Genomic DNA, 27,475 nt, shown 5'->3' with positions numbered 1-27,475 from the left:
TAATTTCAGCATTTAAACCCAGCTTTAAAGTCTTTCAGAACTGCTTCAATCTAACTTCATTCTGATTTACATTATTATTAGTTATTTATCATATAGCATACATTAAGGTTTTTTGAATTACAAGAATAGCATTAAATATACAAAAATTATAAAATATGTCAGCATAGATCTCCAGCATAACATAATGCAAATGACAAGAGTTATAGGCAAATTTCAAGCTCTTTTATATCACAGTTTATGGTCTTGTTTTTAGTATTGCCGACTTTTGATCATGGGACCCATGGGTTTGATACTTGTCTGAGTTGCAGATTTTCTCCAGTTAAGACTGGGTTTGAATGTGCTGTTCTCGCCATCATTCCATCATCATTAAGGTTAAAGTCATTGAAGTGGAATAGAAACAGTTGCACCAGCTGTGTGAATTCCCCAGAAGGGGACTTTTGGTCAGAAATTCCATACAGGCATTTCAAATTACTTTATATAGTTTAACATTCAACTTATTAATGTCAGGAAGTCTTCAACTGGACACTTGTAGACACACGTAGAACAAGTTCATACAACATGAGCAGTTGTCTATCATTCAGCACCACAGTCACAAGATAATGATGAAGGCATCCCCCACTTGTGGAGAGTGTCTGCACATCTTCCATGGCCAATCTGGATGTGATTCAAAGCAGTCCAAATTGCCCAAGGCTGGTCAAATGTAGATGCTCTTCCCTGATTGCAGTGCAGTTTCAGGCATTGTGAAGAACAGTTTTGTTGCCAGCAGCACACCCATTCATCGGTGGCACTGAATTAACTTCACTAAGAACCCTGGCTGTGATAATAGTAGGACGTCTTGATCTCAGTCATTTCGACTCCATAGAGAATACATCATTCAGTATTGGCAGTTCATGGCTATCAACAATCTTCTGATATTCAAATAGTAGCACACTTTTCAACTGAGACCAGAAGGTGGAAGGAATGTGCTACATGGTAAATAACCAATATGTGGGAGTAGATTGTGTTGACACACTAACAATGCACATGGATTTGTTAAGCAGTGTATCTATTTTTTCACACATGGACTACCAAGCCTGACATATGAACAGTACTCTGCTGTTGCACCCATCAATCTGAGCTTTGATACTCAAATACTGTCTACTGACAATCCCCAACTAGTGCCACAGAGCTTATGAAGCATTACATTTCTGCTTCTGAGCTTAGCAGATGATTGCATGAAGTTCTCCTCTAAATGAACATGTCCTGACTAAGGTGATTCCAAGATATTTTTGATGTTTGTCTTCCTTAAAATAGATATCAAGGGCCCTGTGTGTCAGTCTACTGAACAGATGAAAACATGCAACATTTTTTTAAATTTGAGTTATGTTGTCACCTCATATTATGGAAGTATTGCTTTAAGAAAGCTAGATCAGAAATTAGGATTTCTTCAGTTGTTTTGAAGGTCTTTTTGTTTGGTAGCTTTGCCAGTCATCCACATAGAAAAAATTCTGAATTGTGTTACAGGAATATTGGACAAATACAAATTGAACAAGAGGGGACTGGGACCCTGTGAAAAATATTATTCAATATATTTGGACATCTAGTGTCTTGTCTTGTAGTACATTTCCTTCCAGATGATTCATTGTCAAGTAGTTTTTACTTTACAAATATTAATTAATGAGGTTTTATTACATGTTAAACAAAAAAATTCTTTGTTAAGTTCATAGCACTTCAGTCAATTAGAAAGATATGGGCTGAATGGCAACATTAAGAATTTGCACATATAGAATGATAATCATTTCACACTGTTGTTGATTGTATCTGAAATTTTTAAAAAAACACCATAACAAATGGATGAGCAATAGTTATAAACCCAGATGCAGTTTCAATTAATAACATGTTTTATGGAAGCTGTGTTGGTAAACACAGTACATGAATGGATACTAGTTGGCTGTATTAGGCCTAAGGGATTAAGAAATGTGTTGTTAATGGGAGGATACTTTGATAGAAATTATAAATGTATTTCAGAGTAAGGTCAATAATAAACACATCAAAAAAAGTTTTCCATTACCCCAGTTCCCAGAGTTCTGGAACCTCTACAGAAAATTGGAACAGAGATCAATATAAACATCATTTCTGTCCATTTTATTGCTCATGAAAACCATATGTTGCATGGTGTACCAACATACAGCGAGACCTTCAGATGTGGTGATTCATGTTGCTGCACACACTGGTACCTCTAAAACCCAGTAGCACGTCCTCTTGCATTGATGCATGCCTGTATTCATCGTGGCATTCTATCCACAAGTTCATCAAGCCACTGTTGGTCCAGATTGTCCCACTCATTAGCAGCCATTTGGTGTAGATCCCTCAGAGTGGTTGGTGGGCTACGTCATCCATAAATAGCCCTTTTCAATCTATCCCAAGCATGTCTGATAGAGTTCATGTCTGGAGAACATGCTGGCCACTCCAGTCGAGTGATGATGTTATCCTGAAGGAAGTCATTCACAGGATGTGCATGATGGGGGCATGAATTTTCATCCATGAAGATGAATGCCTCACCAATACGCTGCCGATATGGTTGCACTATCAGTCAGAGGATGGCATTCACATATCATACAGCTGTTATAGCGACTTCCATGAGCACCCGAGGCATATGTCGACCCCATATAATGCTGCCCCAAAACAGCAGGGAACCTCCACCTTGCTGCACTCACTGGACAGTGTGTCTAAGGCATTCAGCCTGACTGGGTTGCCTCCAAACACGTCTCCGACGATTGCCTGTTGAAGGCATATGTGATACTCATTGTTGAAGAGAACGTGATGCAAATCCTGAGTGGTCCATTCAGCATGTTGTTGGGCCCATCTGTACTGCGCTTCATGGTGTCGTGGTTGCAAAGATGGACCTCGCCATGGAGTGAAGTTGCACATCATGCAGCCTATTGCACACATTTTGAGTCATAATATGATGTCCTGTGGCTGCATGAAAAGTGTTATTCAACACGGTGGCGTTGCTGTCTGAGTTCCTATGAGCCATAATCTGTAGGTAGCGGTCATTCACTGCAGTAGTAGCCATTGGGCTGCCTCAGTGAGGCATGTCATCGACAGTTTCTGTCTCTCTGTATCTCCTCCAAGTCCAAACAACATTACTTTGGTTCACTCTGAGATGCCTGGACACATCCCTTGTTAAGAGCCCTTCCTTGCACAAAGTAACAATGTGGACAAAATCAAACTGTCCAGGCATGGTTGAAGTACAGACAACACAAGCTGTGTACCTCCTTCCTGGTGGAATGACTGGAACTGATTGGCTGTTGGACCCCCTCTGTCTAATAGGTGCTGCTCATTCATGGTTGAAGGACTGTGTCTGTGAAACAATATCAACAGTCAACATCTATCTTCAGGAGTTCTGGGAATCATGGTGATGCAAAACTTTTTTCATGCGTGTAGTTCAAAAGTGTATGAAGTAGATACTATTGCTATCTTAAAATCATATTAATCAGGTCAAAGAATCAGAGCATCTAGCTAGCAAAGAAGTGGAGATGCTATCTTATAAATGTTGCTGGGATGTACGCTAGGTATAAACACTGGGTAGGCTTGCGCTGAGAAAATATTTTAAATAATGAGTATTGTTTTGAGGGTTCAGAAACTATCTTAGTTCATAAATTAAGTATTCTGAAAAAGAAAATGGAAATAATTAAACAATGTTTTACAAGTAATGTGTATCAAACATTGCAAGAAAAAAGTGGCACTAGTATGATCATCACGTTGTTGGTTGGCCTAGTGTTCCATACAAAGGTGAAGCCTTTAGGATCTATATCTAGATGCAGTAGAATTATTAATGAGATTTGACTTGCACCTCACTCAGAAGCAGATATATAATCCTCTTTTTGCAGTTAGAGCTCTAAACTATTTACAAATGCTGTTGTGCATCCAATTTTTGTGTTAGAAACCTTGGAATAAAAGTGTGATCTGTGATAAGTAGTAATAAAAAAGTTGATTCAAATGTATTTGTAAAGATGTTTCCACTTAGATTCAGATATTAGTGCCAGTAGTGGGAATTCAGGTGACTGATGCTACTGATAAAATGGGTAGTGCTATTAAGCACAGAGGGCTGCTTCCTGCCATGTTTCCTTCTTGAAGGTATGAACAATATCTACTCTAAGCCTGGAAATCTAATTGACAACCGCCTCAAAAAATATGAAGGAAAAATTTGCTCTGAAAGGTATGCAGTGAGTTTTATATATGGGAAAGAAAGAACAGACATCACTTTTATTGGACAGTTGTATGAAGTAATGAGTATGACAACTGAATAACCAATTCAATATTTTAGTTACCAAGGCTTTAAGAACATTGACTTCAGCTGAGTCCTTGAAGAGGAGAACGAGAATAATAATGAAGACATTTTCAAGAAAGCAGACCAGTTTATGGAAATCACTGCATATCATAATAATGAATTCAAGTCCATATTAATGGAATGTGGGGAACCAGGTGTGGTAGAGAGCACTGAATGCAAAAGAAGCATTAAAGATCATACTTATTTCTGTGAAGGTTCTATCCAATCATGCTGTAACATACGAGACCATCAAAACAATGACTCAATACATGCTTGAAAGGTATACTGTCAAACAGTTGGGAATCCACTGTAATAATCCTCTTGTAGTGGTGTACAAATGAGATGGTGTCTTGTGTTCACAGTCCTAAGATGAACAAAAATGTGCATAGAGAAATTAGTCCTTGCAGACCATTGATGAGTTCTTACATTAGTTGATCGTTCTAGGCCTTGGCTAAATTTTCACTCACCACTTCAGTCTATAGACATAAAACCATATCTGGATGAGACCAGTAAAATCTCTGAAATTGTGTTGTTTCATTTGTATAAGTACCTGCCCCTTGGTTTCAGGCTGGATTCCCCAATAGCTGAGGTGCTATTCCAGAACATAGAGAGCATCGAGAATTCTATTTGTGTGTAAACGGGGTATTTGGGTCAAAGAGGGAGGCATGACAGCATAATTTGTGCGCTTGTGTGAACCAGTGTGCCAAGATGGCTTAGAGGCTAATGCACCTCTTAGCAAGGGGGCAGGTTTAATTCCCAACTTTGGTACAAATTTTCACTTGCCACTTCAGCCTATATACAAGGTGATTATAATCAAAGTTAAACTTTCAAAATGCTGTAGAAATAACAGCACTGGTCAGAATGACATCAAATTGCAATGGAATATTATCAGAGAAGGGGAAAGGACAAAATAGTGTGAAAATTGATCAACAGATGGCGCTGTATGTTCATGCGCATGACACATTTAAGTTAGTAGAAACATGCCAGGTACATTACTTTTCCTACTTCTGCATCTGTGACCTTTGCCATGACTGTCTCAATGCAGGATTGTGCTCTGCTTGTAAAGATGTATTACAAGACTGATGACTGTGCACACATCACTCTGCAGAAGTTCTGGACACTGAAGGGTTTGAAAAAAGGCATTGGTCCAATGACTGCTGTGGGTCTGTAAAAAATGATTTGGAAGTTCGAAAAGATGCGTTATTTTGGTGTGCAACCTGGTAGAGGGAGGAAACAAACTGATTCAACGTCAGTGGAAGCAGTGGTCACAGCAATGCAGGAGAAGAAGAGTGGTGGTGTGCAAACTTGTAGTGCATGGAGAATTGCCCGAACATTGGACATACCTGTGAGCACAGTGCATAAAATCCTACAAAACATCATTCTTTGCTTTCCATACAAAATTACCCTTGTGCACAAGTTGCTTCCTGTTGACCTGCCAGCAAGGTAGACCTTTGCTTTAGAAGTTTTTGCTCACATGGAAATTGACAATGATTGGCCATGGAAGATTTTGTGGACAGACAAAGTCCACTTCCATCTGACAGGATATGTTAATAAACAGAATTGTCAAATATGGGCAACAGAAAATCTACATGCAAATTGACCAGTACCACTCCATCCTGAAAAGGTCACTGTGTGATGTGGCTTTATGACATTATTTATCATAGGCCCATATTTTTTGGAAGAGACAGGTGCTTCCAGTCCTGTTACCTGTACTGTCACTGGTAAGTGTTACGAGTGTCTTTTGTGCAACCACATCATTCCAGCTCTCCAACAGTTTGAACATGTTGATGGATCACTTTTATGCAAGACGGCATACTGGCACACATTATAATCCAGTTAAGCAGCTGCTGAAACGCCATTTCGGAAATGCTAGAATTATCATCCACCATTTCCCTACAGCCTGGTTGTTCTGATCACCTTATCTTAATCTATTTGACTTCTGGCTTTGGGGCTATCTGAAAGATGTTATGTTCAGTGTTCCGATTGCAAACTTAGCTGCCTGAAGGCATGCACTGTGCAATATCTTCTGAACATGACCCCGGAAACACTTCAATCAGTTGTGGAACATGCTGTTTCTTGATTTCAACTTGTTGCAAGAAATGGTGGACAGCATATTGAACAAGCCAGTCACATGGAAATGAATAATCTGATTTGAGTGTTATTGGTGCTTTTTATGCAGTTCTTGGCCTCAGGACAATGAAACACTGATGTCATTGATGCTTTTTATGTGTTTTTGGCCTTAGGACAGTTAAAAACCGATGTGATTGATTCCTTTTATGCAGTTTTTGGCCTCAGGACAATTAAAAACCGGTTTTTGCTATCCAATGTGATATGACCTTGATGTGGTGGAGTTTAGTGAATGTAAAAAATATATAAATAAAAAATGGATTAAAAAATAGAGCTACTGACAGTATGAGCAGAAGGAAACTATGGGCCATTTTGACTAAGGCTGAATATCCTCTTCATCTTTTTGAGGCTATAAAAAGTTTATACAGGGATACAAAAATTATAATAAATGTTGGTAGTAATAAAACTGAAAAAATCACTACCAAAAAGGGACTTAGAAAAGGCTAACCTTATTTAATACATACATATAAATGATTTGATTAAGAAGGGACATAAATCTGGATATGCACATTAACAAAAATATATATGTTAATATCTTTATAAATGCAGATTCTGTTACAGTTTTGCATGAAAGCAACAAAAACTGCAAAAAAGCATTGTATAAACTACATCAATTAGAGTAAAGAAAATATAGCCTTTGAATATCATGGGCAACACCGCATACACTGAAAAATAATAATAGATAATACACCACTTGAGCAGGTCTCCAATTTTGATTTCTTGGGATATGAAGTAAGCTATGACATGGACAAACACTTAGAAAATAAGATTAACAATTGTCAGTCAATATGCAGAGTAATAAATAAAACATTCCAGAAGAAAATACGGGAGGAAACAAAATTAAAATTTTATAAAAAAAATTCTGTTTGGTAGTGAGTCATGGATCATTAAAAAACATGATAGAAATAAACTACAAACAGCAAAAATGACATTTCCTAGGAAAGTGTGAGGTGTTGCCAGGGAATAATTTTTTACAGAGAAAATACCTCATTAGTATGAACAAAAGAGTGTTGAGTATTTTAGAAAGTTAACAAAGGCATTACTAAGCATACAGATTTTTATGCAACTTCTTGTGTGTTCTGTCTTACGTTTCTATTGAGTTATTACAAGCAGAATAAAAGAAGGATGGAGAATTTCATAAGGCTATCACATTTGCCAGTAGAACTGCACTCACGGGAGTTCTTTGATTTGGAAATGTAATCTTTGGTTAGTGAAAATACAGCATCCATATAAACTTGAATTCTTATGATTACATTATTATGGCCCTCTTTTGATATCTATGTGGGAGAAAGCTGTATATAGCTTGATGCTTCTTGGAATGTAAGTTTTTCTTAATTGTAACAGTAAATATATTCATAACACAGAATGCTCCTTTGTAGCACCTGCCAATGGTGCTAAATTAGTATCTCTGTCCTACTAACAGGCTTGAGAAGGGAACTGATGATGAATCTTACTGCTCTTCTTTGAACGTTCTCTATCACCTCTATTAATGTTACTTGGTTCGTGTTTCTATTGACAAACAGTTCTCACAAATAGTAGAAAAGAGGATTCAGTAAACTACATGCTTCAAGAATAAATTATATTTCTTAGAATACCGCCAATGAATCTTAATCTGATATCTGGTGTTCCTATAAGTATTTCTATATAGCCATATGACTGTAAGCTACTTCAAAAGCACCTTGATATTACACACACATCTCTGTTTCTAGTGACATGTAATCGAACAGTAGTGGGTCTTTTCACCTATTTATAAGCTACATTTTTGATGCTGAGAATCAATTGCCACTCCCTGCTGTTGAGCCACAGAATCTGTCACTTAGCAGTCGAAGACCCCTGGCCACGTCAGCATAAAAATGTTGCTAGAGGATGGCATAAAATGTCTTAGCAAAGAGAAGAAGGCAGAAGTTAGCAGGTGAGCTTTTGCAAGAGGAAGCATGGAAGTAGACTGCAGCCACAGCAATCTGGATTTCAGTGGGATCCAGGCCTGGCACTGGGATATTTCCTTGTTCTACATGACAAGGACTGATGGCTTGGTATGAATGTGGATGCCTGAGCTACCATAACTGCCACTTTTGCTAGCTGTGATATGACTGGCTGTGACTAGGACTGATACCAACATAAGTTGAACTGGTACCTTCCAGCCAGGAGCCATCTGCTGGCTGACTATTAGTAAAGATGAATGAAAATGACGAGCGCAATAGCTTCATAAGTAAAATTAAAAATTATGAGGGAAAGTGCATAATGTGTGAAATCTACTGTGCAGGAAATTACGAAAAGGCCTTATGGGGTGGCATAAAAGACATCAATGGAACCATCCCTTCCCTTGGGACATTACTTCCCACAAATTTCGTGGTCGAAAACGACAGTTTCCAGTTTGATGTGCAACAAGATGACATTATTGACACTGTTTGGCATTGATGCCACATTCTGGGGGTTTCCGCCCTACTCTAAGAACATTGTGGGCCTACAACCCCATTGAACATGATCTGAACCATGTGGAGTGTAGTGTAGCAGTAAATGGTGTTTCTGTTTTTTACACCCATCCTGTTTATTGCACTCCTGTGGCGTGATGACAGTGAGAGGGAGGGGGGGGGGGGGGGGGAGGGATGCAACATTAACATGTGCATGAATAAAATGGTAAAGGTCCCTCTCTAAGTCCACCAGTCGCCAACACCCTCGGTGCCACCGATGTACTGTTGTTGAGCACATTACAAATATATCTGTGAAATACTTCAACACAAATTCAACCTCCCAACTGATCTAGTGCCTGGAAGCTGGAAAACCGCATGTAAGGGGTGTCAAATGGGTTGCCTAATCCTCAGCACCAGAGCAGCCATGAGGCTGAATGTACACTCCTGGAAATTGAAATAAGAACACCGTGAATTCATTGTCCCAGGAAGGGGAAACCTTATTGACACATTCCTGGGGTCAGATACATCACATGATCACACTGACAGAACCACAGGCACATAGACACAGGCAACAGAGCATGCACAATGTCGGCACTAGTACAGTGTATATCCACCTTTCGTAGCAATGCAGGCTGCTATTCTCCCATGGAGACGATCGTAGAGATGCTGGATGTAGTCCTGTGGAACGGCTTGCCATGCCATTTCCACCTGGCGCCTCAGTTGGACCAGCGTTCGTGCTGGACGTGCAGACCGCGTGAGACGACGATTCATCCAGTCCCAAACATGCTCAATGGGGGACAGATACGGAGATCTTGCTGGCCAGTGTAGTTGACTTACACCTTCTAGAGCACGTTGGGTGGCACGGGATACATGCGGACATGCATTGTCCTGTTGGAACAGCAAGTTCCCTTGCCGGTCTAGGAATGGTAGAACGATGGGTTCGATGATGGTTTTGATGTACCACGCACTATTCAGTGTCCCCTCGATGATCACCAGAGGTGTACGGACAGTGTAGGAGATCGATCCCCACACCATGATGCCGGGTGTTGGCCCTGTGTGCCTCGGTCGTATGCAGTCCTGATTGTGGCGCTCACCTGCATGGCGCCAAACACGCATACGACCATCATTGGCACCAAGGCAGAAGCGACTCTCATCGCTGAAGATGACACGTCTCCATTCGTCCCTTCATTCACGCCTGTCGCGACACCACTGGAGGCGGGCTGCACGATGTTGGGGCGTGAGCGGAAGATGGCCTAACGGTGTGCAGGACCGTAGCCCAGCTTCATGGAGACGGTTGCGAATGGTCCTCGCCGATACCCCAGGTGCAACAGTGTCCCTAATTTGCTGGGAAGTGTCGGTGCGGTCCCCTACAGCACTGCGTAGGATCCTACGGTCTTGGCGTGCATCCGTGCGTTGCTGGTGTCCGGTCCCAAGTCGACGGGCACATGCACCTTCCGCCGACCACTGGTGACAACATCGATGTACTGTGTTGACCTCACGCCCCACGTGTTGAGCAATTCGGCGGTACGTCCACCCGGCGTCCCGCATGCCCACTATACGCCCTCGCTCAAAGTCCATCAACTGCACATACGGTTCACGTCCACGCTGTCGTGGCATGCTACCAGTGTTAAAGACTGCGATGGAGCTCCGTATGCCACGGCAAACTGGCTGACACTGACGGCGGCGGTGCACAAATGCTGCGCAGCTAGCGCCATTCGACGGCCAACACTGCGGTTCCTGGTGTGTCCGCTGTGCCGTGCGTGAGATCATTGCTTGTACAGCCCTCTCGCAGTGTCCGGAGCAAGTATGGTGGGTCTGGCACACCGGTGTCAATGTGTTCTTTTTTCGATTTCCAGGAGTGTATTTCAGAGTTTCTGACAGGTGCATTTGTAATGTGCTCAACACTCATTTGTGGGTGGCACTGAGGGTGTTGCCGAACTAGGTGGTCTTAGACAGACCCTTTGTATTTTATTCACACACATATTAATGTTGCAGCACCTCCACCATGATCACGTCACAGAAGGGGACGAAATAGGAGGTGTGGAAAAGCAGAAACTTTGCTGCTTCAGATTATGTTCAGATTTCGTCAAATGGTTTTGAACTGCCCAAACTGGTTCCACCCTGTAAACTGGAGCAAAAACTGTTGTTGCACTTCACTCCAAAGGGTCAGATCAAGTTAAATGGGTCTGCAGTACTACAGTGTCCTTAGAGTAGGGTTGAAATGCCCAGAGGGTGACAGCAATGTCGAATGTAGCCAAGAATATTGTCCTGCTGCTCATTGTACTGGAAGCTGTCATTTTTGACCGAGAAATTAATGGGAATCAACTTCCCAAAGGAAGGAATAGTTTCATTGACACCCTTTATACCACGCCCTGAGACCTTTTTGTATCAATTCTCAATGGTGGTGTATCTGAAATGCTTTCCTAGGCCACCCATAAGAAAAAAACATGATTTCAACGCTGGATGTTACAGTTCTGACCTCCATCACAGAGGCGACAAGAGAATGGGTGATGGAGCGAGGGGGCACAGTGTTTACCACACTGCACTCACATTCAGGAGGACAACTGTTCAAAAACGCGTCCGGCCATCCTGATTCGGGTTTTCTGTGGTTTCCCCAACTCGCTTCAGGCAAATGTCAGGATGGATCTTTTTAAAGGGCACAGGCAACCTCTTTCCCCATTTTTCCATTGGGACTGAAAACCTCGCTGTTTGGTACCTCCCCTCAATCAACCCACCAACCAATCAACCAACCAAAGAAGGGGTGAAATGTGGGTAGGAAGGGGTGTGATGATGTTCCCATCATGATATACTACCACGGCGGAGTTAGGCAGAATTATGGCGAAACTGGGTGACTGTGAGATACCATTAACCCATCATTCAGCTCACATGAACTCCTGAGCTCTGGCCTTTTTTCCCCATGTGTCGACACCTTGTTGTTTGAAGTATTGTTGAGTTTGAGGGTGATATCACAGGGTGCCACGCTTGTGCACCAATGCCCAGAAGGGTTGTAAGCACCTTTGAGGCAAATTTTAAAATTATATGTCGGAATGTGAGACAATTCTTGGGGTTTGGAAATTGATCCTTTTAATTTGTTGCACAGTGTATATAGATGCTGGGCCAGTGATCTCTCCTGTGTGTGGGCCTCTAGAGGTGGGTGCTCCACCAGTGGTGGGGAACACGGTGCAGACACTGCCACCTCCAGAGGGCATCATTCATGTTGTATTGTAGTAATTGCAGAACCCGACACTGTGCTGAGATGAAACCCGCTATCTCAGATTATCAGGTTGATGTTCAGACATTTTTCTACCACTTCTTTGACAACCATGTTCCAGAGCCCAGGTGCACTACATAGCTTCTCTGTTTGTTCAAAATCCAAAGTGTGCCCCCCAGTGATGGTACGTTATGCCACCATGGAGTTGTCTGTCTGCCATAGTCAAAAGTTTCTGATGGGTACCATAGAGCACTGTGAGATGCATTGCTCTGTCTGTGTGATGTAGTGTAACCCACTTTCACACTCAATACTGTATATGGCCAGTGTCTTTGGTCGATCAGAACATATCCTTAATTTTTTGTGTTGCATGGAATAGAGTCTTTAATTGATGTTTCTCCATTATTCACGCGATCTTGGTTGTCGGCGGCCCTACATATGGCAGGAACCCCAGATGTTTGCTTCTTCTTCTTCTGGTTTTTCCTATTTCCTCTTATCTGTCTTTGAGGCATATCTTATTTGCGTCTAGCTGTAATTCTTTTCGTCAAAACTTTCCCATAGTTGTTGTAACTCATTTGGCAAGCTCTTTCTGTCACAGATGGACCTTGTTCTGTGTACTAAGGTGGTTGCATTGTGGTGGATGATGACAATTCTGAGCACCCCAGTGTGCTTTCTGGACTTCTCTTGAAGAAAATGTCCAAGAAGGGAAGGTTTGCTTTCTCTTCTATTTCCATAGCAAACTTACAGCTGTTGTGAATGTCACTGAGAAGTCATAGGCAGTCCTGTAGGTCATCTTGGCCATGTGGACACACAAAAAATGTGACATCAACATATATATATATATATATATATATATATATATATATATATATATATATATATATACACTCCTGGAAATGGAAAAAAGAACACATTGACACTGGTGTGTCAGACCCACCATACTTGCTCTGGACACTGCGAGAGGGCTGTACAAGCAATGATCACACGCACGGCACAGCGGACACACCAGGAACCGCGGTGTTGGCCATCGAATGGCGCTAGCTGCGCGGCGTTTGTGCACCGCCGCCGTCAGTGTCAGCCAGTTTGCCGTGGCATACGGAACTCCATCGCAGTCTTTAACACTGGTAGCATGCTGCGACAGCGTGGGCGGGAACCGTATGTACAGTTGACGGAGTTTGAGCGAGGGCGTATAGTGGGCATGCGGGACGCCGGGTGGACGTACCGCCGAATTGCTCAACACGTGGGGCGTGAGGTCTCCACAGTACATCGATGTTGTCGCCAGTGGTCGGCGGAAGGTGCACGTGCCCGTCGACCTGGGATCGGGCCGCAGCGACGCACGGATGCACGCCAAGACCGTAGGATCCTACGCAGTGCCGTAGGGGACCGCACCGCCACTTCCCAGCAAATTAGGGACACTGTTGCTTCTGGGGTATCGGCGAGGACCATTCGCAACTGTCTCCATGAAGGTGGGCTACCGTCCCGCACACTGTTAGGCCGTCTTCCGCTCACACCCCAAGATCGTGCAGCCCGCCTCCAGTGGTGTCGCGACAGGCATGAATGGAGGGACGAATGGAGATGTGTTGTCTTCAGCGATGAGAGTCGCTTCTGCCTTGGTGCCAATGATGGTCGTATGCGTGTTTGGCGCCGTGCAGGTGAGCGCCACAATCAGGACTGCATATGACCGAGGCACACAGGGCCAACACCCGGCATCATGGTGTGGGGATCGATCTCCTACACTGTCCGTACACTTCTGGTGATCGTCGAGGGGACACTGAATAGTGCACGGTACATCCAAACCGTCATTGAACCCATCGTTCTACCATTCCTAGACCGGCAAGGGGACCTGCTGTTCCAACAGGACAATGCATGTCCGCATGTATCCCGTGCCACCCAACGTGCTCTAGAAGGTGTAAGTCAACTACACTGGCCAGCAAGATCTCCGTATCTGTCCCCCATTGAGCATATTTGGGACTGGATGAATCGTCGTCTCACGCGGTCTGCACGTCCAGCACGAACGCTGGTCCAACTGAGGCGCCAGGTGGAAATGGCATGGCAAGCCGTTCCACAGGACTACATCCAGCATCTCTACGATCGTCTCCATGGGAGAATAGCAGCCTGCATTGCTACGAAAGGCGGATATACACTGTACTAGTGCCGACATTGTGCATGCTCTGTTGCCTGTGTCTATGTGCCTGTGGTACTGTCAGTGTGATCATGTGATGTATCTGACCCCAGGAATGTGTCAATAAGGTTTCCCCTTCCTGGGACAATGAATTCACGGTGTTCTTATTTCAATTTCCAGGAGTATATATATATATGTAAGATGCCTTTCACTTTAGAGAGGCAGTATTTGGCACTATATCTTTGAAGTGCTCCATGTATAGATTTGTCATATGTGGCAATAATAGTGAAACCTTTCTAATTGCTCATAGAATTTCCCACCAGATTTGAAATATTATCTGGGAGTGGACAGATGACAACACTTACACAAACAGTAAGTTTTATTAGAAGAAAGCCACCAGAAAACAATGTGATAAGTTTCTCCTGCTTCCAGGGGCTCAACAGCAGAAAGACAAAACCAACAATGCTGTCTGTGTTGGCAGGGAGGTTGCAAGAAGATCGATAGAGACCAACAACAGACTTGCAGGTAATGTGTCCCCAACACATTCTAGCCCACCAGTATTTGAATCACCACCGCGGACCAGAGGGCCAGTCTGATGTACCCAGTGAGTTCATACATACATACATATGTACACTAATCCTTGTTCCATAGATGATGAATTCGACATTTCATACTGATGTGAAATATGTCACTTTAACATAAGTTTTCTTTACACAAATTGATAATAATTTTTTACAGTCACTGCTTCATATCTAAAAACTCATATATTGAGTAAAGGGAGTTGTCATTCAGAAATTCTTTTAATTTGCTTTTGAATGTTGGTTGGCTATCTGTCAGACTTTTAATGCTATTTGGGAAATGACCAAAGATTTTTGTGGCAGCATAATCCACCCCTTTCTGTGCCAAAGTGAAATTTAATCCAGATTAGTGAAGATCATCCTTTCCTCTAGTGTTGTAGCTATGCACTTTGCTGTTATTTTTGAATTGGGATGGGTTATTAATAACAAATTTCATAAGTGAATGTATGTATTGCGAATGTACTGTGAATATCCTGAGTACCTTAAATAAATGACTGCAAGGTAATCTTGGGTGGTCTCCAGCTATTATTCTGATTATATGCTTTTGTGCAATGAATACTTTCTCCCTTAATGATGAATTGCCCCAAAATATGATCCCATATGAAAGCAGTGAATGAAAGTAGGCATAGAAGGTTAATTTACTGACATGTTCTTACAAAATTTGCAATAAGACTAATAGCATTAGTAGCTGTGTTTCTTCCAATTCAATTTCTCATCAATGTACACACCCAGAAATTTTGAATATTATGCCTTATTAACATAATCCTGTTCATAGTCTGTATTTATCAATGGTGTTATGCCATTTACTGTACAGAAAACTGCGTTTTCTCAAAATTTAGTGAGAGTTCATTTTCAGAGAACCCCTTAATAATTTTCTGCAAGACATTATTTACAATTTCCACAGCTGATTCTTGCTTGTTGGGTGTGATTACTCTACTTGTATCATCACACAAACAGGACTAGCTATCAGTGAGCTGCTTTCCCGTACCACCTGAGTAGGAGAATCAATAACTGATGTCAAATTGAAAGAGCCAAAAAATACTTCATGGTCAAGCTTCTCATCAGACTCTTTCACAAAGTCTACATTAAAATCCCCTACAAACAATAATTTGCTTTCCTCTGTCTGACAGATAGCATAACAAAGAATCCTAGTTTTTCAAAAATAGTTCAAAATTTCCCAATGAGGACCTATACACAGCTACAATTATAAAAGTGCCATTATTTAGTTTAAGATTGCATGCACATGCTTCTATACGTTGCTCTATGCAAAAAATTTTATTTTCCAAATTTTTCACACCGACAGGTTTTAACATATATGGCAACCCCTCCTGTCTCCATAGTGACTCTACTTACGTATGCTGAAAGCTTATATCCACCTACATGTACCATTTCCATACCTGTGACTATATGATGTTCAGACAGGCATAGTACATGTACTCCGCCCTCAGTTTCTAAATCTTATAAACCCAGAAGAAGCTCATCTACTTTGTTTTTTAATTCCATGGTATTCTGATGCAATATACCAATGTTAATTTTCACTGTACTGCTATGAGAATCTTGTGATATTTTAACACCTCTAGTACCTGCCTGTCTGAATTTCAATCAATGTTGCATGATTGGACACTGATCTTAGCCTAAGAAAGTACTGTTATCCAGCAAGTCACTGAGCTGGTGTTGCAGTCACAACCTCTAGCTCAGAATCAGGCAGCACACAGTTGCCAGAGGAGTGTGCATAGTGTACTTTGTACTTCACCAGCCATGAGGATAACATGGACAATTAAAGAGAGATTGTGCCACAACAACTATCTTGAGTTAAGTAACTTTCTGTTTTTATGAATAAAGAACCCAGTAAATATAGGCATACAGTTTGTGTTGTAGAAAGAGAATACTGGCCACCAAAAAACATCCTCTCATTGGTGCCTTGGTAGAAGCCCACAGAGACAATAAAATGACATAAAAGATGCCAACAAGGATAATTCAGAAGAAGATTTTGCTTGTTTCGCTTGTGTTTTAGCTTGCAGGGATACTCATTGGTAATTTCCCATTGTGTTATTGCATGTATTCCAGGAGGGCAGCAACAGAACTAATCAACTTTCTCTTTCGGAGACTTTGCTTGCTTTTCTGCTATAACGTATCTATGTAAACCATCCCTACCCTGCCGCCTCCACCCCCTGCACCCATGCCTCAACTGCAGAGAGCCAATGTATTGGATCTAATACAAGCTTTTCAGTTTCAGAACCAACAAATTGCTGCCTTGATGATGACGGTACAACAACTTCTGGCTGCACAAGAAGCATCAGCTGCACAACAGCAACAGCCAACAGACTGACAAGCCCAACAAGTGCCACTGACCACCATACTACCATTCTGGCAATTTAATGACACAAGAGGTATGGCTCAAATACCTAACACAGTTCCAAGCTCATTGTGCAGTTCATCAAGTTGAAGGTAATGTGAAGCTACAATACTTTCTTTTGATTGCAGGGTCCCCAGTGTTCAGGTTAATACAAAAACTGTCCCCAACTGCATATCCAAATGAATTCAGCTATGGTGAAGTAATCGCTGCATTAACTCAATGTTATGAACACCAAGTTCAAGTATCTGCAGCCAGATATAAGTTCTTTTGCTTGCAGAAAAAGCCAAAACAGACATACTGTCAATGGTATACAGAATTAACAAGCATGACTGGAAGTGTAAATTTAAGTGTACTTGTGGCAACTTTTACAGTGACTTTATGATTAGAGATGCTTTAACATTTAATGTCCCAGGTAGTAGAATACAGGAACAGATCTTAAAGTACTCTCATCCACCATTTCCTCAAGTGTTGGAGATCTTAGGACAATATGATTTGGGTGCCATAGCAGCCGATAAATTTGACCAAGCTCCGATATGTCAGGTCGAGTCGCCCCTTGCTTGCAACTGCTCCAAGCAGCCACAACATTAGGCACATACATAGCCAGAAGGACAGCCATGTAGACATGTAAACAAGCCTGTGAACTTAGTGAAGTCTTGCCATAGATGTTTTGCTTGTACTTATGTAACACAATGTATTACATGTGTGGGAAGAAAAGGCCATGTCCAAGCAGTTTGTTTGCAATGGCACAAAAACAACAATTTTCCCTGGTCCCAGAAAAACAGGCTTGTGCAAATGCAGTGAACATTGTATTTTATAAACCTGCAACAATTCTGACAAAAGTAAGGTTAAGGTTGTGCCTTACTCTCACGCTAGTCTTGTGTGATGGCTTTCTAACAAATTATTTGTCTCATTCCAAATTGCTGGCCATTGTTTGCACTTTCAGTTAGACACAGGCACCCCAGTTACATTGCTTAATCGTGTCACGTATGAACAGTTAGGCTCACCATGCCTTTATAAATCTAGCAAGCACCTTACTGCTTGCAACAGACAGGAATTTCCATTGCCTGGACAGTGTAGTGTGCCTGAAACTTACAAATCTCACACTAGGACATTGAATTTTAGTGTGTTGAAATCAAGAGACAGAGAGAACATTTTCAGTTTAGATGCCTTTGATTTGTTTGGCTTTAGCATCCACTACAATGTACTTCCCATAATGGCTTGTGATCCAAAAGACACTGTGCCAGACTTCCTTTTACTAGGTTGCTTCAGGAATTTCCTGAATTATTTTCAGAAAGAATGGGAAAAGCTAATAACTTTGTAGTACATGTTACATTGGAAGACAATGCACAACCTTAGTTTTTTTGGGACCTGCCTCATTCCAATTGTTTTAAGAGACAAAGTAGCCAGTGAACTGAAAAAATTGCAGAATAATGGTGTGATTGCTCCCATTCAAACTAGTCAATGGGCAAGTCCTCTTGTTTTGCTGTCTAAGCCTTTGGTCGCATTAGCATTTGTGTTGACTTCAAGTTTACAGTCAACTCACAGACAGTAGTTGACACTTATTCATTACCTCACCATAAGGAACTCATAGGCAGGCTTGGTGCAGGACACAACTTTTCTAAGATAGATTTATGTGATGCCTACTGTAGGGAAGCAGCCTACTCAAGCCCTATAAAATTCACATCAGTCTTTCCATTGTGTGATAGCCAGTCCGCTGTAACTAGCCCTGACGTCATAAATGTTGCACAATACTTTAAAAATCAAGTAAATAACCTGAAATGTTGCTAGAATGTCAGGAGTAATACTAAATCAATATGTGTTGAAAATCAGTTCAATAACTTTAACCATTTTCGACATTTGGGTGTTTTTCTGTAAAAATCATTGACGCAACAGAAATCAGCTAGAAACTTAAAAAATTATATTTAGATTCCTTTTTCATAATAATTTAGTAGAAACAGTATTCTGGAACTCATAAAAAAATTTAAGTTGAAATTCATGACTTTCTGGTTTTTGTCTTAAAAATTAAGGTAGCAAGATAGATTAAGTAGGCGAATAAATAAGGCTAGGATGTTTAAATTTAAGTAGAAGAGAGATCTGCTATAATAATAATGATGTGAGAAGTTTCAACTGAATAAATATAAAACTATAGCGATAGCGTATCTCCAAAGGGCAAGTTCAGAGCTCGTCTACTGCGTGTAGTGTAATTAAATTAATTCTGTCGTCCAAAATATTTGACTTAGCCACCTCAGACTTTTATTATGATTACTTACATGTGTGCTGATTGCACATGTAAATTGAGAGCTTCATCAGCCATCAGCAAAGGAAGCAATGATTTATTCGATAACTTAAAGTGGTGCATTACTAGCACAGAAGATAGTCGGGAGAGCAGATTTAATCAGGCGTTCCCTTAGCCGTCCGCACCACGGTTTTATATATAAGAACCCGGTTCTCTCCAGACGCTGATCAGCGCACCATCTGTGCCGGGAGTCACGTCGCGTTGGTATCATTGTTATAAACAGCCTCGGATGCCATAACCATGAAATCATTTTCGAGTGAAGTGTTAATTCTGGGATGAATTTAATGATTTACCTTCAGTTTGCGTATGTCGTATTTTCACGTGCCACCGCGGGACAGACATTCTACCATTATTTAGCGTGGCGTTTGATGAACATTATCATCAAATTATGGCGAGCAGTCACTTAAACATTTAATTTGAACAGTTATAGTTGCATCAGCGCATTAGACTCTGAACTGCTCTGGTAGTTGGATTGTGCGGATTCTTTTTGGTCTGCGACTTTCAGAACATAGTGAACATTTTAGAGTGAATCGTTTCTTGATTATGAATCCCAGACAGTTTCCTAATTCCTCAGATCTATAAGCTGTAGCTATACGTGTATTTCTCAGATGAAATGGGCACTAGGAATTCTAATTACAGGCTTCACGTTTTGCTAATCACTTTCTGGTTGCCAATATTGTACTTAGAGAGCTAGTGTTGAGAACGGCAAACAACGGCATTAAATAAATCATAGGAACATTTTAATAACAATATTTCCACCTGCTGCCCAACATATGGTGCATTGCTGGGAAAGACATTCCACATTTATCATTAACACAATAATTCCACCCATCGCCCCACACTACTTGCAAATTCCATTGGATGAACAATCACAGAAAGTATTTGTTGTATAAATACACACTTAGGACTGTTCAAACATTTGCGTTTGCCCTTTGGCAGTGCTTCTGCACCCACCATGTTTCAACATTACTTAGAACAGCTGACTCCAAAAGTGCCATTTTGCTCAAACTACCTTGACAATATTATCTTCTCCAGTTGTATGCCAGAGCAACACATTGTCAGTTTGTGTACTCCTTTTTGAGTGTTGTATGATGCAGTACTCAAGTGTCATCTCCAAAAGTGTGACTTTTTTCAAACTGAACTACAACACTTAGGTCATGTGATAAACAGTCAGGGTGTGCACCCCCTACACTCTCATTTGCTTGCAATCCATGACCTGCCTGTTCCTCACAATGTACCTGAACTGCACTCAGTACTAGGCAAGATGATGTACTACATTCAGTTCATACCGAATGGCACTCAGATTGCGACTCCATTGCATTGCTTGCATTGCAAACATGTATCTTTTGTGTGGACTAAAAATTATCAAGATGCATTTTAGAAACTCAAAAATGTCTTGCTTAGTGACAGATGCTCAGTGCATTTTCACCCAGCCATGCCGGTAGTTTTGCAAGTTGACGCTTCTATCTATAGAATCAGTGCTGTGCTTTTGCACAGTATTGGTACACAAGACAGACATATTGCTTTTGCTTCATAGTTCTTTACTCAAACTCGGTGCAATTATTTTAAAATTACCTATTGCTTTTGCTTCAGAGTTGTTAACTCAAACTCAGTGCAATTACTTTCAAATTGAAAAACAGGCTTTCCCTATTATGTATGGGATGACCAAATTCCATCACTGTGATTCTTCAATTTCTCCAGGCATATTTCATCATAAAATTACATCACTATTTGTATGGTCACAAGATCAATTTAGTGACAGATCACAAGACTTTGCATCCTTGTTTCATCTCTCAAAGCTGGCTCCTACATGCACTGCTCAAACATTGCTAAGATGAGCTTTTTTGGTTTTGCATTATCAGTATGAAATTGTGTACAGGCCTATGGCAAAGCATGGTTAACGTGGATGATTACAGAGAGCTTGTATCACAATGACTATCTTTAGCCAAGTAAATTTCTATTTTTATGCATAAAGAACCCAGTTAATATTTGCATACAGTTTGTGTTGTAGAAAGAGGATACTGGCCACCAAACAACATCCTCTCATTGGTGCCTTGGTACAAGCCTACAGAAACAACGAGACAACATAAAACTAAGTCTTCTGAAAACACATAAGGGAGGCGTACCACTGGGGCCATAAACCTGCCAACATATAGGATAGCCAAATATCTGGTTCAACTGCTAAAACATCTTATATGTCACAGACAACACTACATCAAGAACTCCACAGACTTTATAAAGTTATTCCAAGAATTTTGCTTGGACGAGGACTTATGAGTAAGTTTTTATGACACATCACTTTTCACCCAGGTGCCTCTGGAAGATTCCTTATATCTGCTTGAGGGACACTTTGAAGAGGATACAGTGGAACTCTTTTCTCAAACTTAAACTAGTATGAGCAATGAAAGAGTGAGCCCAGTTTTCCCCAGTCACTTGGGTTTCTTTATTAAACGGGTGGTTTACACCATTACTTTTGGCAAACTGATATGCTGAAATGTTGGAAGTTATTAAAAATAAGGACATAGAACATAGAATCCAGATTGGTACAGTGCTCTACCAATTCAGTTTCCTCTGTCTCAGAAAGTACTGCCTCAAAATGTCCCAACGGTATCACTTCATAACCCTTTATGTAATGTGGATTCATTATATCTAAGTCTTTTAGCTATATTTCTAATGGAAGATACATTTTCAATTAGCTTCTTATCCTCCTCTAATGTTTTAGAAGACAATGGCATGGAGAATATTTTTCTCTTATAGTTTCTGTAATGTGAAGTTGGACTAATCAGATTAATACTGTATCAGTTGATCAGAAACAGTGAAGTACAAATTAAGGTTCCTTAAATATGTTAAATAAAAATATGTGTTCAGTATTAAATCTGATGAAAGAAAAGACAAACATTTTGGGGCAAAGGTACCTATGTGAACATATTCCCCAACTAAAGTCTAGGATATTTGGCCTGTGGCAATTGGTTTCTGAACTTCTGGTATCAGCTGCCATATATGGCAACCTGTTAAACTAACAACTAATCTTAAAACATGAGTTGTGTACTTACATACAAGTTATTAGTAATTCTTTGGGATTTTCTTATAGCAGACAGACAGCCATCAATTATATGGTAAATACTTTGATCAAAAGTTCCAAAAAACTGACTCATCTCGTATCTTGAAAGCTTCAATGTGCAAACCACTGACACACCATACCTGAGTCTTCCAACAAAAAGCTCTCAAGTGAAGATGCAGAGCTGCCACACTACACTGACAAATAGGAAAAACACCCGATTCAGATCACTGTCCTGTGTGGACCTTTGCTCTCGCCTAAACTATATGAGCAAGTAGATGGGGTTGAAATTGGTCCCCCATTAGCTCTGGGTATGGCTAATCTATACATGGAACACTTCAAAGATGTAGTGCTTAATACCTTTGACCTAAAGTGAAAGACATTCTACAGATACATAATTGACACACTTGTGGTCTGGCAACATGGTGGGGAAAACTTGTAGCATTTTCTATGTCGATTCGGTGGCACTGACAACATCATCAAATTCATCATGTAGACAGAAGAGATTGGAAGCCTGCCTTCCTTAGATATTACATCAAGACAAGTCTGGATGGCACACTGGGACTCTCAGTCTACAGGAAGCAGATACACATGGACCTTTGCCTTAATGATTGGAGTTGCCACCATCCAGCACAACACAACACTGTACTAACCATCTTAGTTCACAGAGCCAGGTCCCTCTGCAACATGAAGGACTTGCCAAATGACTTACCTGTGGGAAAATATTTGCAAAAATGGTTACAATGAGATGCAAATAAGATGTACCTTAAAAGCAGGTAAGAGAAGGGAAGACAAATCGCAAGATGAAGTAAAAGAATAAGAAGAAGAAGAAGTCAAACATGAGGCAGTCCTGCTACATGCATGGCTGCTGATGGCCAAAATTGTATGAATAATGGAGAAACATCAAATAAAGACTGTTTTCCATGCAACACAGAAAATTAAAGACATGCTTGGATCAACCAAAAACATGTTAGGACTATGAATGCCAGGCATTTACAGTGTTGGGTGTGAATGTGGGATGCAGTACATCCTATAGACACAGCGATGCATCTCATTGCACCATGTGGAAGCCATCAGAAACTTTTGAGTAGGGCAGACAAACAAGTCCATGGTGGCAGAGCATGGTACAAATGAGAAACACACTTTCAGTTTCGAACAACTGAAGATACTATGCAGTTCAACGGGTTCTGAGACCTGACTGGCAATGTGGTAGAAATATGTCTGTGCAACAACCTAATAAACTGCCATATCAGGTTTCAACTCAACAGAGAGTGGAATTCTCCAATTATGTAATTGAAACAGGAACAATCCCCTGTGAAGGCAGTGGTGTCTGCCTCAATGCTTCTTTGGGGGGGGGGGGGGGGGGGGGGAAGCCTTGATTGACCCACCCACAGAAGGGGTGAGTGGTCTAGTAGCTATACAGATACACAGAACACAGTATCAGAACACTTTGCCTGAAGAAGATGTGAACAATACTCATTGAAATGTTGCGACAAGATGAGACCACCACTGATCACCCAAGATGATTTTATTAGAGGAATATGCTGAGAAAGCCTGCAGTCACAGGGAACTTCAGAAGTTGCCCACAGCTGAGTATTTCCTGAAAAATGAATGTAAAATACAACTGTACAGATGAGAGTGTTGACACATGCATCATGTTATTGGGATTCATTTATAAAAGAGCCAGCCAAGATTAGAATATCTGCAACCATTGTATCAGAGACCAGAGGTACACACTTAGTAGGGCATGGAGGCCGGCTTTCGATATGGAACAAAAGTAAAGATGAATGCTTGACCTGTATGGAGCCAGGACCAGCAGTTTCATTTGTGGCACTGACCTTTTACACCATCTGATTTCACTGCTCATGTGGTGGACTAGAACTGCTAAGAGCTGACCAACTTGACTTTCCACACATGTATTACTTCAACCCACTGAGGACACATTCAACTTCTGTTTGCCAACAAGGCTTTAGCTTCATTTAAATCTGTGATGACACTGCTTTAATAGCAACTTTCTGATACTATTATTGAACCTCATCGAGTATTCCCAATTCTTAACAACCTTGTTGGGCACAAATATGACAAAGACATATTGTAGAATGCTCCTGAATTTCATTAATTAATATTCCTCATTTTGAGTCCTGAAGATGAATGTTTGATGTAAACTCTTACAAAATTTTCAGATTGTTTCTTGTCACAATTGATAACCAAAAATACAAACCTACTTTCATAATATTCCTTTAAAGAACTGCCTTATTGTCACTGATTCCATTTTGTATGTTAACCAAAATGGGAACTTTGAATCTGTTTGTTACCAGGAAATCTAAGATCCTACTTAATGAATCAGTACTGTAACTAGCAGTACCATGTAAACTACAGATATTAGCACAAAACATTAACTTCTGGTCTTAATGTAGCTGACCAATACTCTCTCCAAATATAGCATGTACTTTATTATCAGTGTCATACCATTAAATGAAGTATAATAGTTAAGCTTATATTTTGATAACTCAGTAACATTCATAAATCATATAAAAAAGATTATCTTATCAAATAATTTGTCATAAATCAGTCATTTTTTGGTTTGGCCACTACAGCTGCATCAGAACCAGGCATGCAAAATGCGATGTATTCCTTTATAAATGGGGGATCGCAAATAGGATTGGTTGTGACTATGGTAGACAGCATGAGTGTCCACTAAGAAGATTGAAATGAGACTGTGATGATGTCATGAAGGCTTCTTAAAAGCCTACTTATTGGTTAAGCTCCTAGGCCACAGAGCTATGATGGAAATGTGAAATTAATGATGTATCTAACTATTCGATTGCTATATATAGTGTCATACTAGTTTGTTAATTTTTATGTTTTTTAAATATTTTATTTTACCATTTTAAATGCATCAAAGTTGTCTGTAGGTTTTCCATACACTAAATAAATACAATAATTAAATTCTTTGCTTTAATTAAAGAGTGTAAGAAGTCACATAAACATAATTTTTTACTGAACAGAATATACTAAATAATCTGTCTAGATAATATTAATATAATCAGAGTGGAAACATGTGGAGATTTCTGTGAAGCTATAAGAAATGGTTAAAATGTGAAGATTCCATACAGTTTCTTCAGTCTGTGTGGAAAGTAATAAGGTTGGTCTTTGTTGCAGTAGCAATGGTGCTCATCACTCCATGATCAAGCAGTAGGAGCAGTTGAGCTTAAAACACAAAGCTGATCTGGCAGTAGCTAAAGTATAATATAGCAAACTGATAGCAAACTGAAGAAACGACAGCAGTCAGTCACAGAATCCAAAATTTACTGCAGATCTAGATTTCAAATATAGTGTAGGCATCATTGGTTCATTACCTAAGAGTCCTACAGGCCTCGACATGTCAGAGCATAACATATGATAAAGTAATGTTAGCCTTTACATGGCTGCCATGTAAAGGAAAATGTCATTTTGTCATATGTTATGCTCTAAAATGTTGGGTCCTATATGACTCTATGGGAATGCACCCAGGATAACTATGATATCGTTGAAATATAGATCTGCAATAAATTGTGGATAGTGGATGACTGAGATTCTTTCTTTAGTTTGAATATTCAACAGTCACTGCACACACAGGCATACATTTCATTCCAATTTAGATATAATTATAGCAGTTGAGACCCACAATCAACAGCAATGCAAGTGAGACTATTAAAATCCTAATGGTAAACTGCCAAAGCATTCACAACAAAGTGGCAGAGTTTGAAGCACTCATAAAAAGCAATGAAGCTCGCATAATACTATGTACAGAAAGCTGGTGGAAACATGAAATTGATAGCAGTGAGATTTTTGGGGAACATTTAGTGTATATTAAAAGGACAGGCAAATGTGAAATTGAGGTGGTGTATTTGTCACAGTAGACAAGAAACTCAGATCCATCAAGATGGAAATTTAAACTGCATGTTAAATTGTTTGGGCAAGACTAAGTATCAGGGGTGGGCATAAAATAATAATTGGATTCTTCCATTATCCACTAGCCTCATCTCCTGCTATAACTGAAAACTTAAGAGTAAAATTCAGATCACTTACGTGTAAGTTCCCCAATCATACTGTAATTATCAGTGGAGACTTTAATCATCCAACAGTTAAATTAGAAAATTATAATTTTGTTAGTGATGGGCATGATAAGACATCCTGTGAAACATGACAATGAGTAGACCTGACCTCTTCGAGATTTCCACATCAACACTGGTATTAGTGACCACAAAATCGCTGTAGCAACAATGATTACCAAAGTTCAAAAGGCAACTAAAAGAAGCGGGAAGATATATATGTTCAGGAAACTTGATAAAAAATCAGTAATGTCATAACTCAATGAGGAACTTGAAACTTTCAGGACAGGGCAGAAGCACATAGAGGAACTATGTTTCAAGTTTAAAAGAACTGTTGACCATCCACTGGATACATATGTACCCAGTAGAACTTCACAATGGGCAGGAACCTCCAAGGTATAGAGTCACTGTACAGAAACTCCTAAGGAATCAGAGATTATTGCATAACAGTTGTAAAACAAAGCATAGGGCTGTAGATAGAGAGATGCTGAATGAAACATGTTTGGCTGTCAAGAGAGTAATACATATGACTACTGTAGCAGAACATTACTAAATAATGTTTCACAATACCCAAAGAAATTGTGGTCATATGTGAAGTCTCTAGTGGCACTCAAGTTATTGTCCAGTCCCTAGCTAATGAAGCAGAAATTGAAATAGAGGGTAGCAAAGGAAAAGTTGAGAAGTTGAACTCTGTTTACAAATGTTCCTTTACAAAGGAAAAGCCAGCAGAATTGTCCCAATTTATTCCTTGTACTGAAAAGATGAGTGAAATAAATGTTTGTGCCAGTGGTGTTGAGAAACAGCTGAAATCAATGGAAGGTCTGTCAGATTCTATACTGAATTTGTGACTGAGTTAGTCCCTGTTCTAACTATAATGCATCATTGGTCACTCAAGGAAAAAAAAAGTGCAGGT

At 40.4% G+C, this 27,475-nt stretch overlaps 1 protein-coding gene across 4 annotated transcripts in view; it reads right to left on the bottom strand.

The window, feature by feature from the left end:
* LOC126297705 (protein unc-79 homolog) overlaps positions 1-27,475 on the bottom strand; it is an 810,295-nt gene that overhangs the window by 208,876 nt on the left and 573,944 nt on the right. The window lies entirely within an intron of this gene.

Source organism: Schistocerca gregaria, chromosome X (genome assembly GCF_023897955.1).
Source record: "Schistocerca gregaria isolate iqSchGreg1 chromosome X, iqSchGreg1.2, whole genome shotgun sequence".
Lineage (NCBI taxonomy): Eukaryota > Metazoa > Arthropoda > Insecta > Orthoptera > Acrididae > Schistocerca > Schistocerca gregaria.
This window is presented reverse-complemented; position numbering and strand designations above follow the sequence as displayed.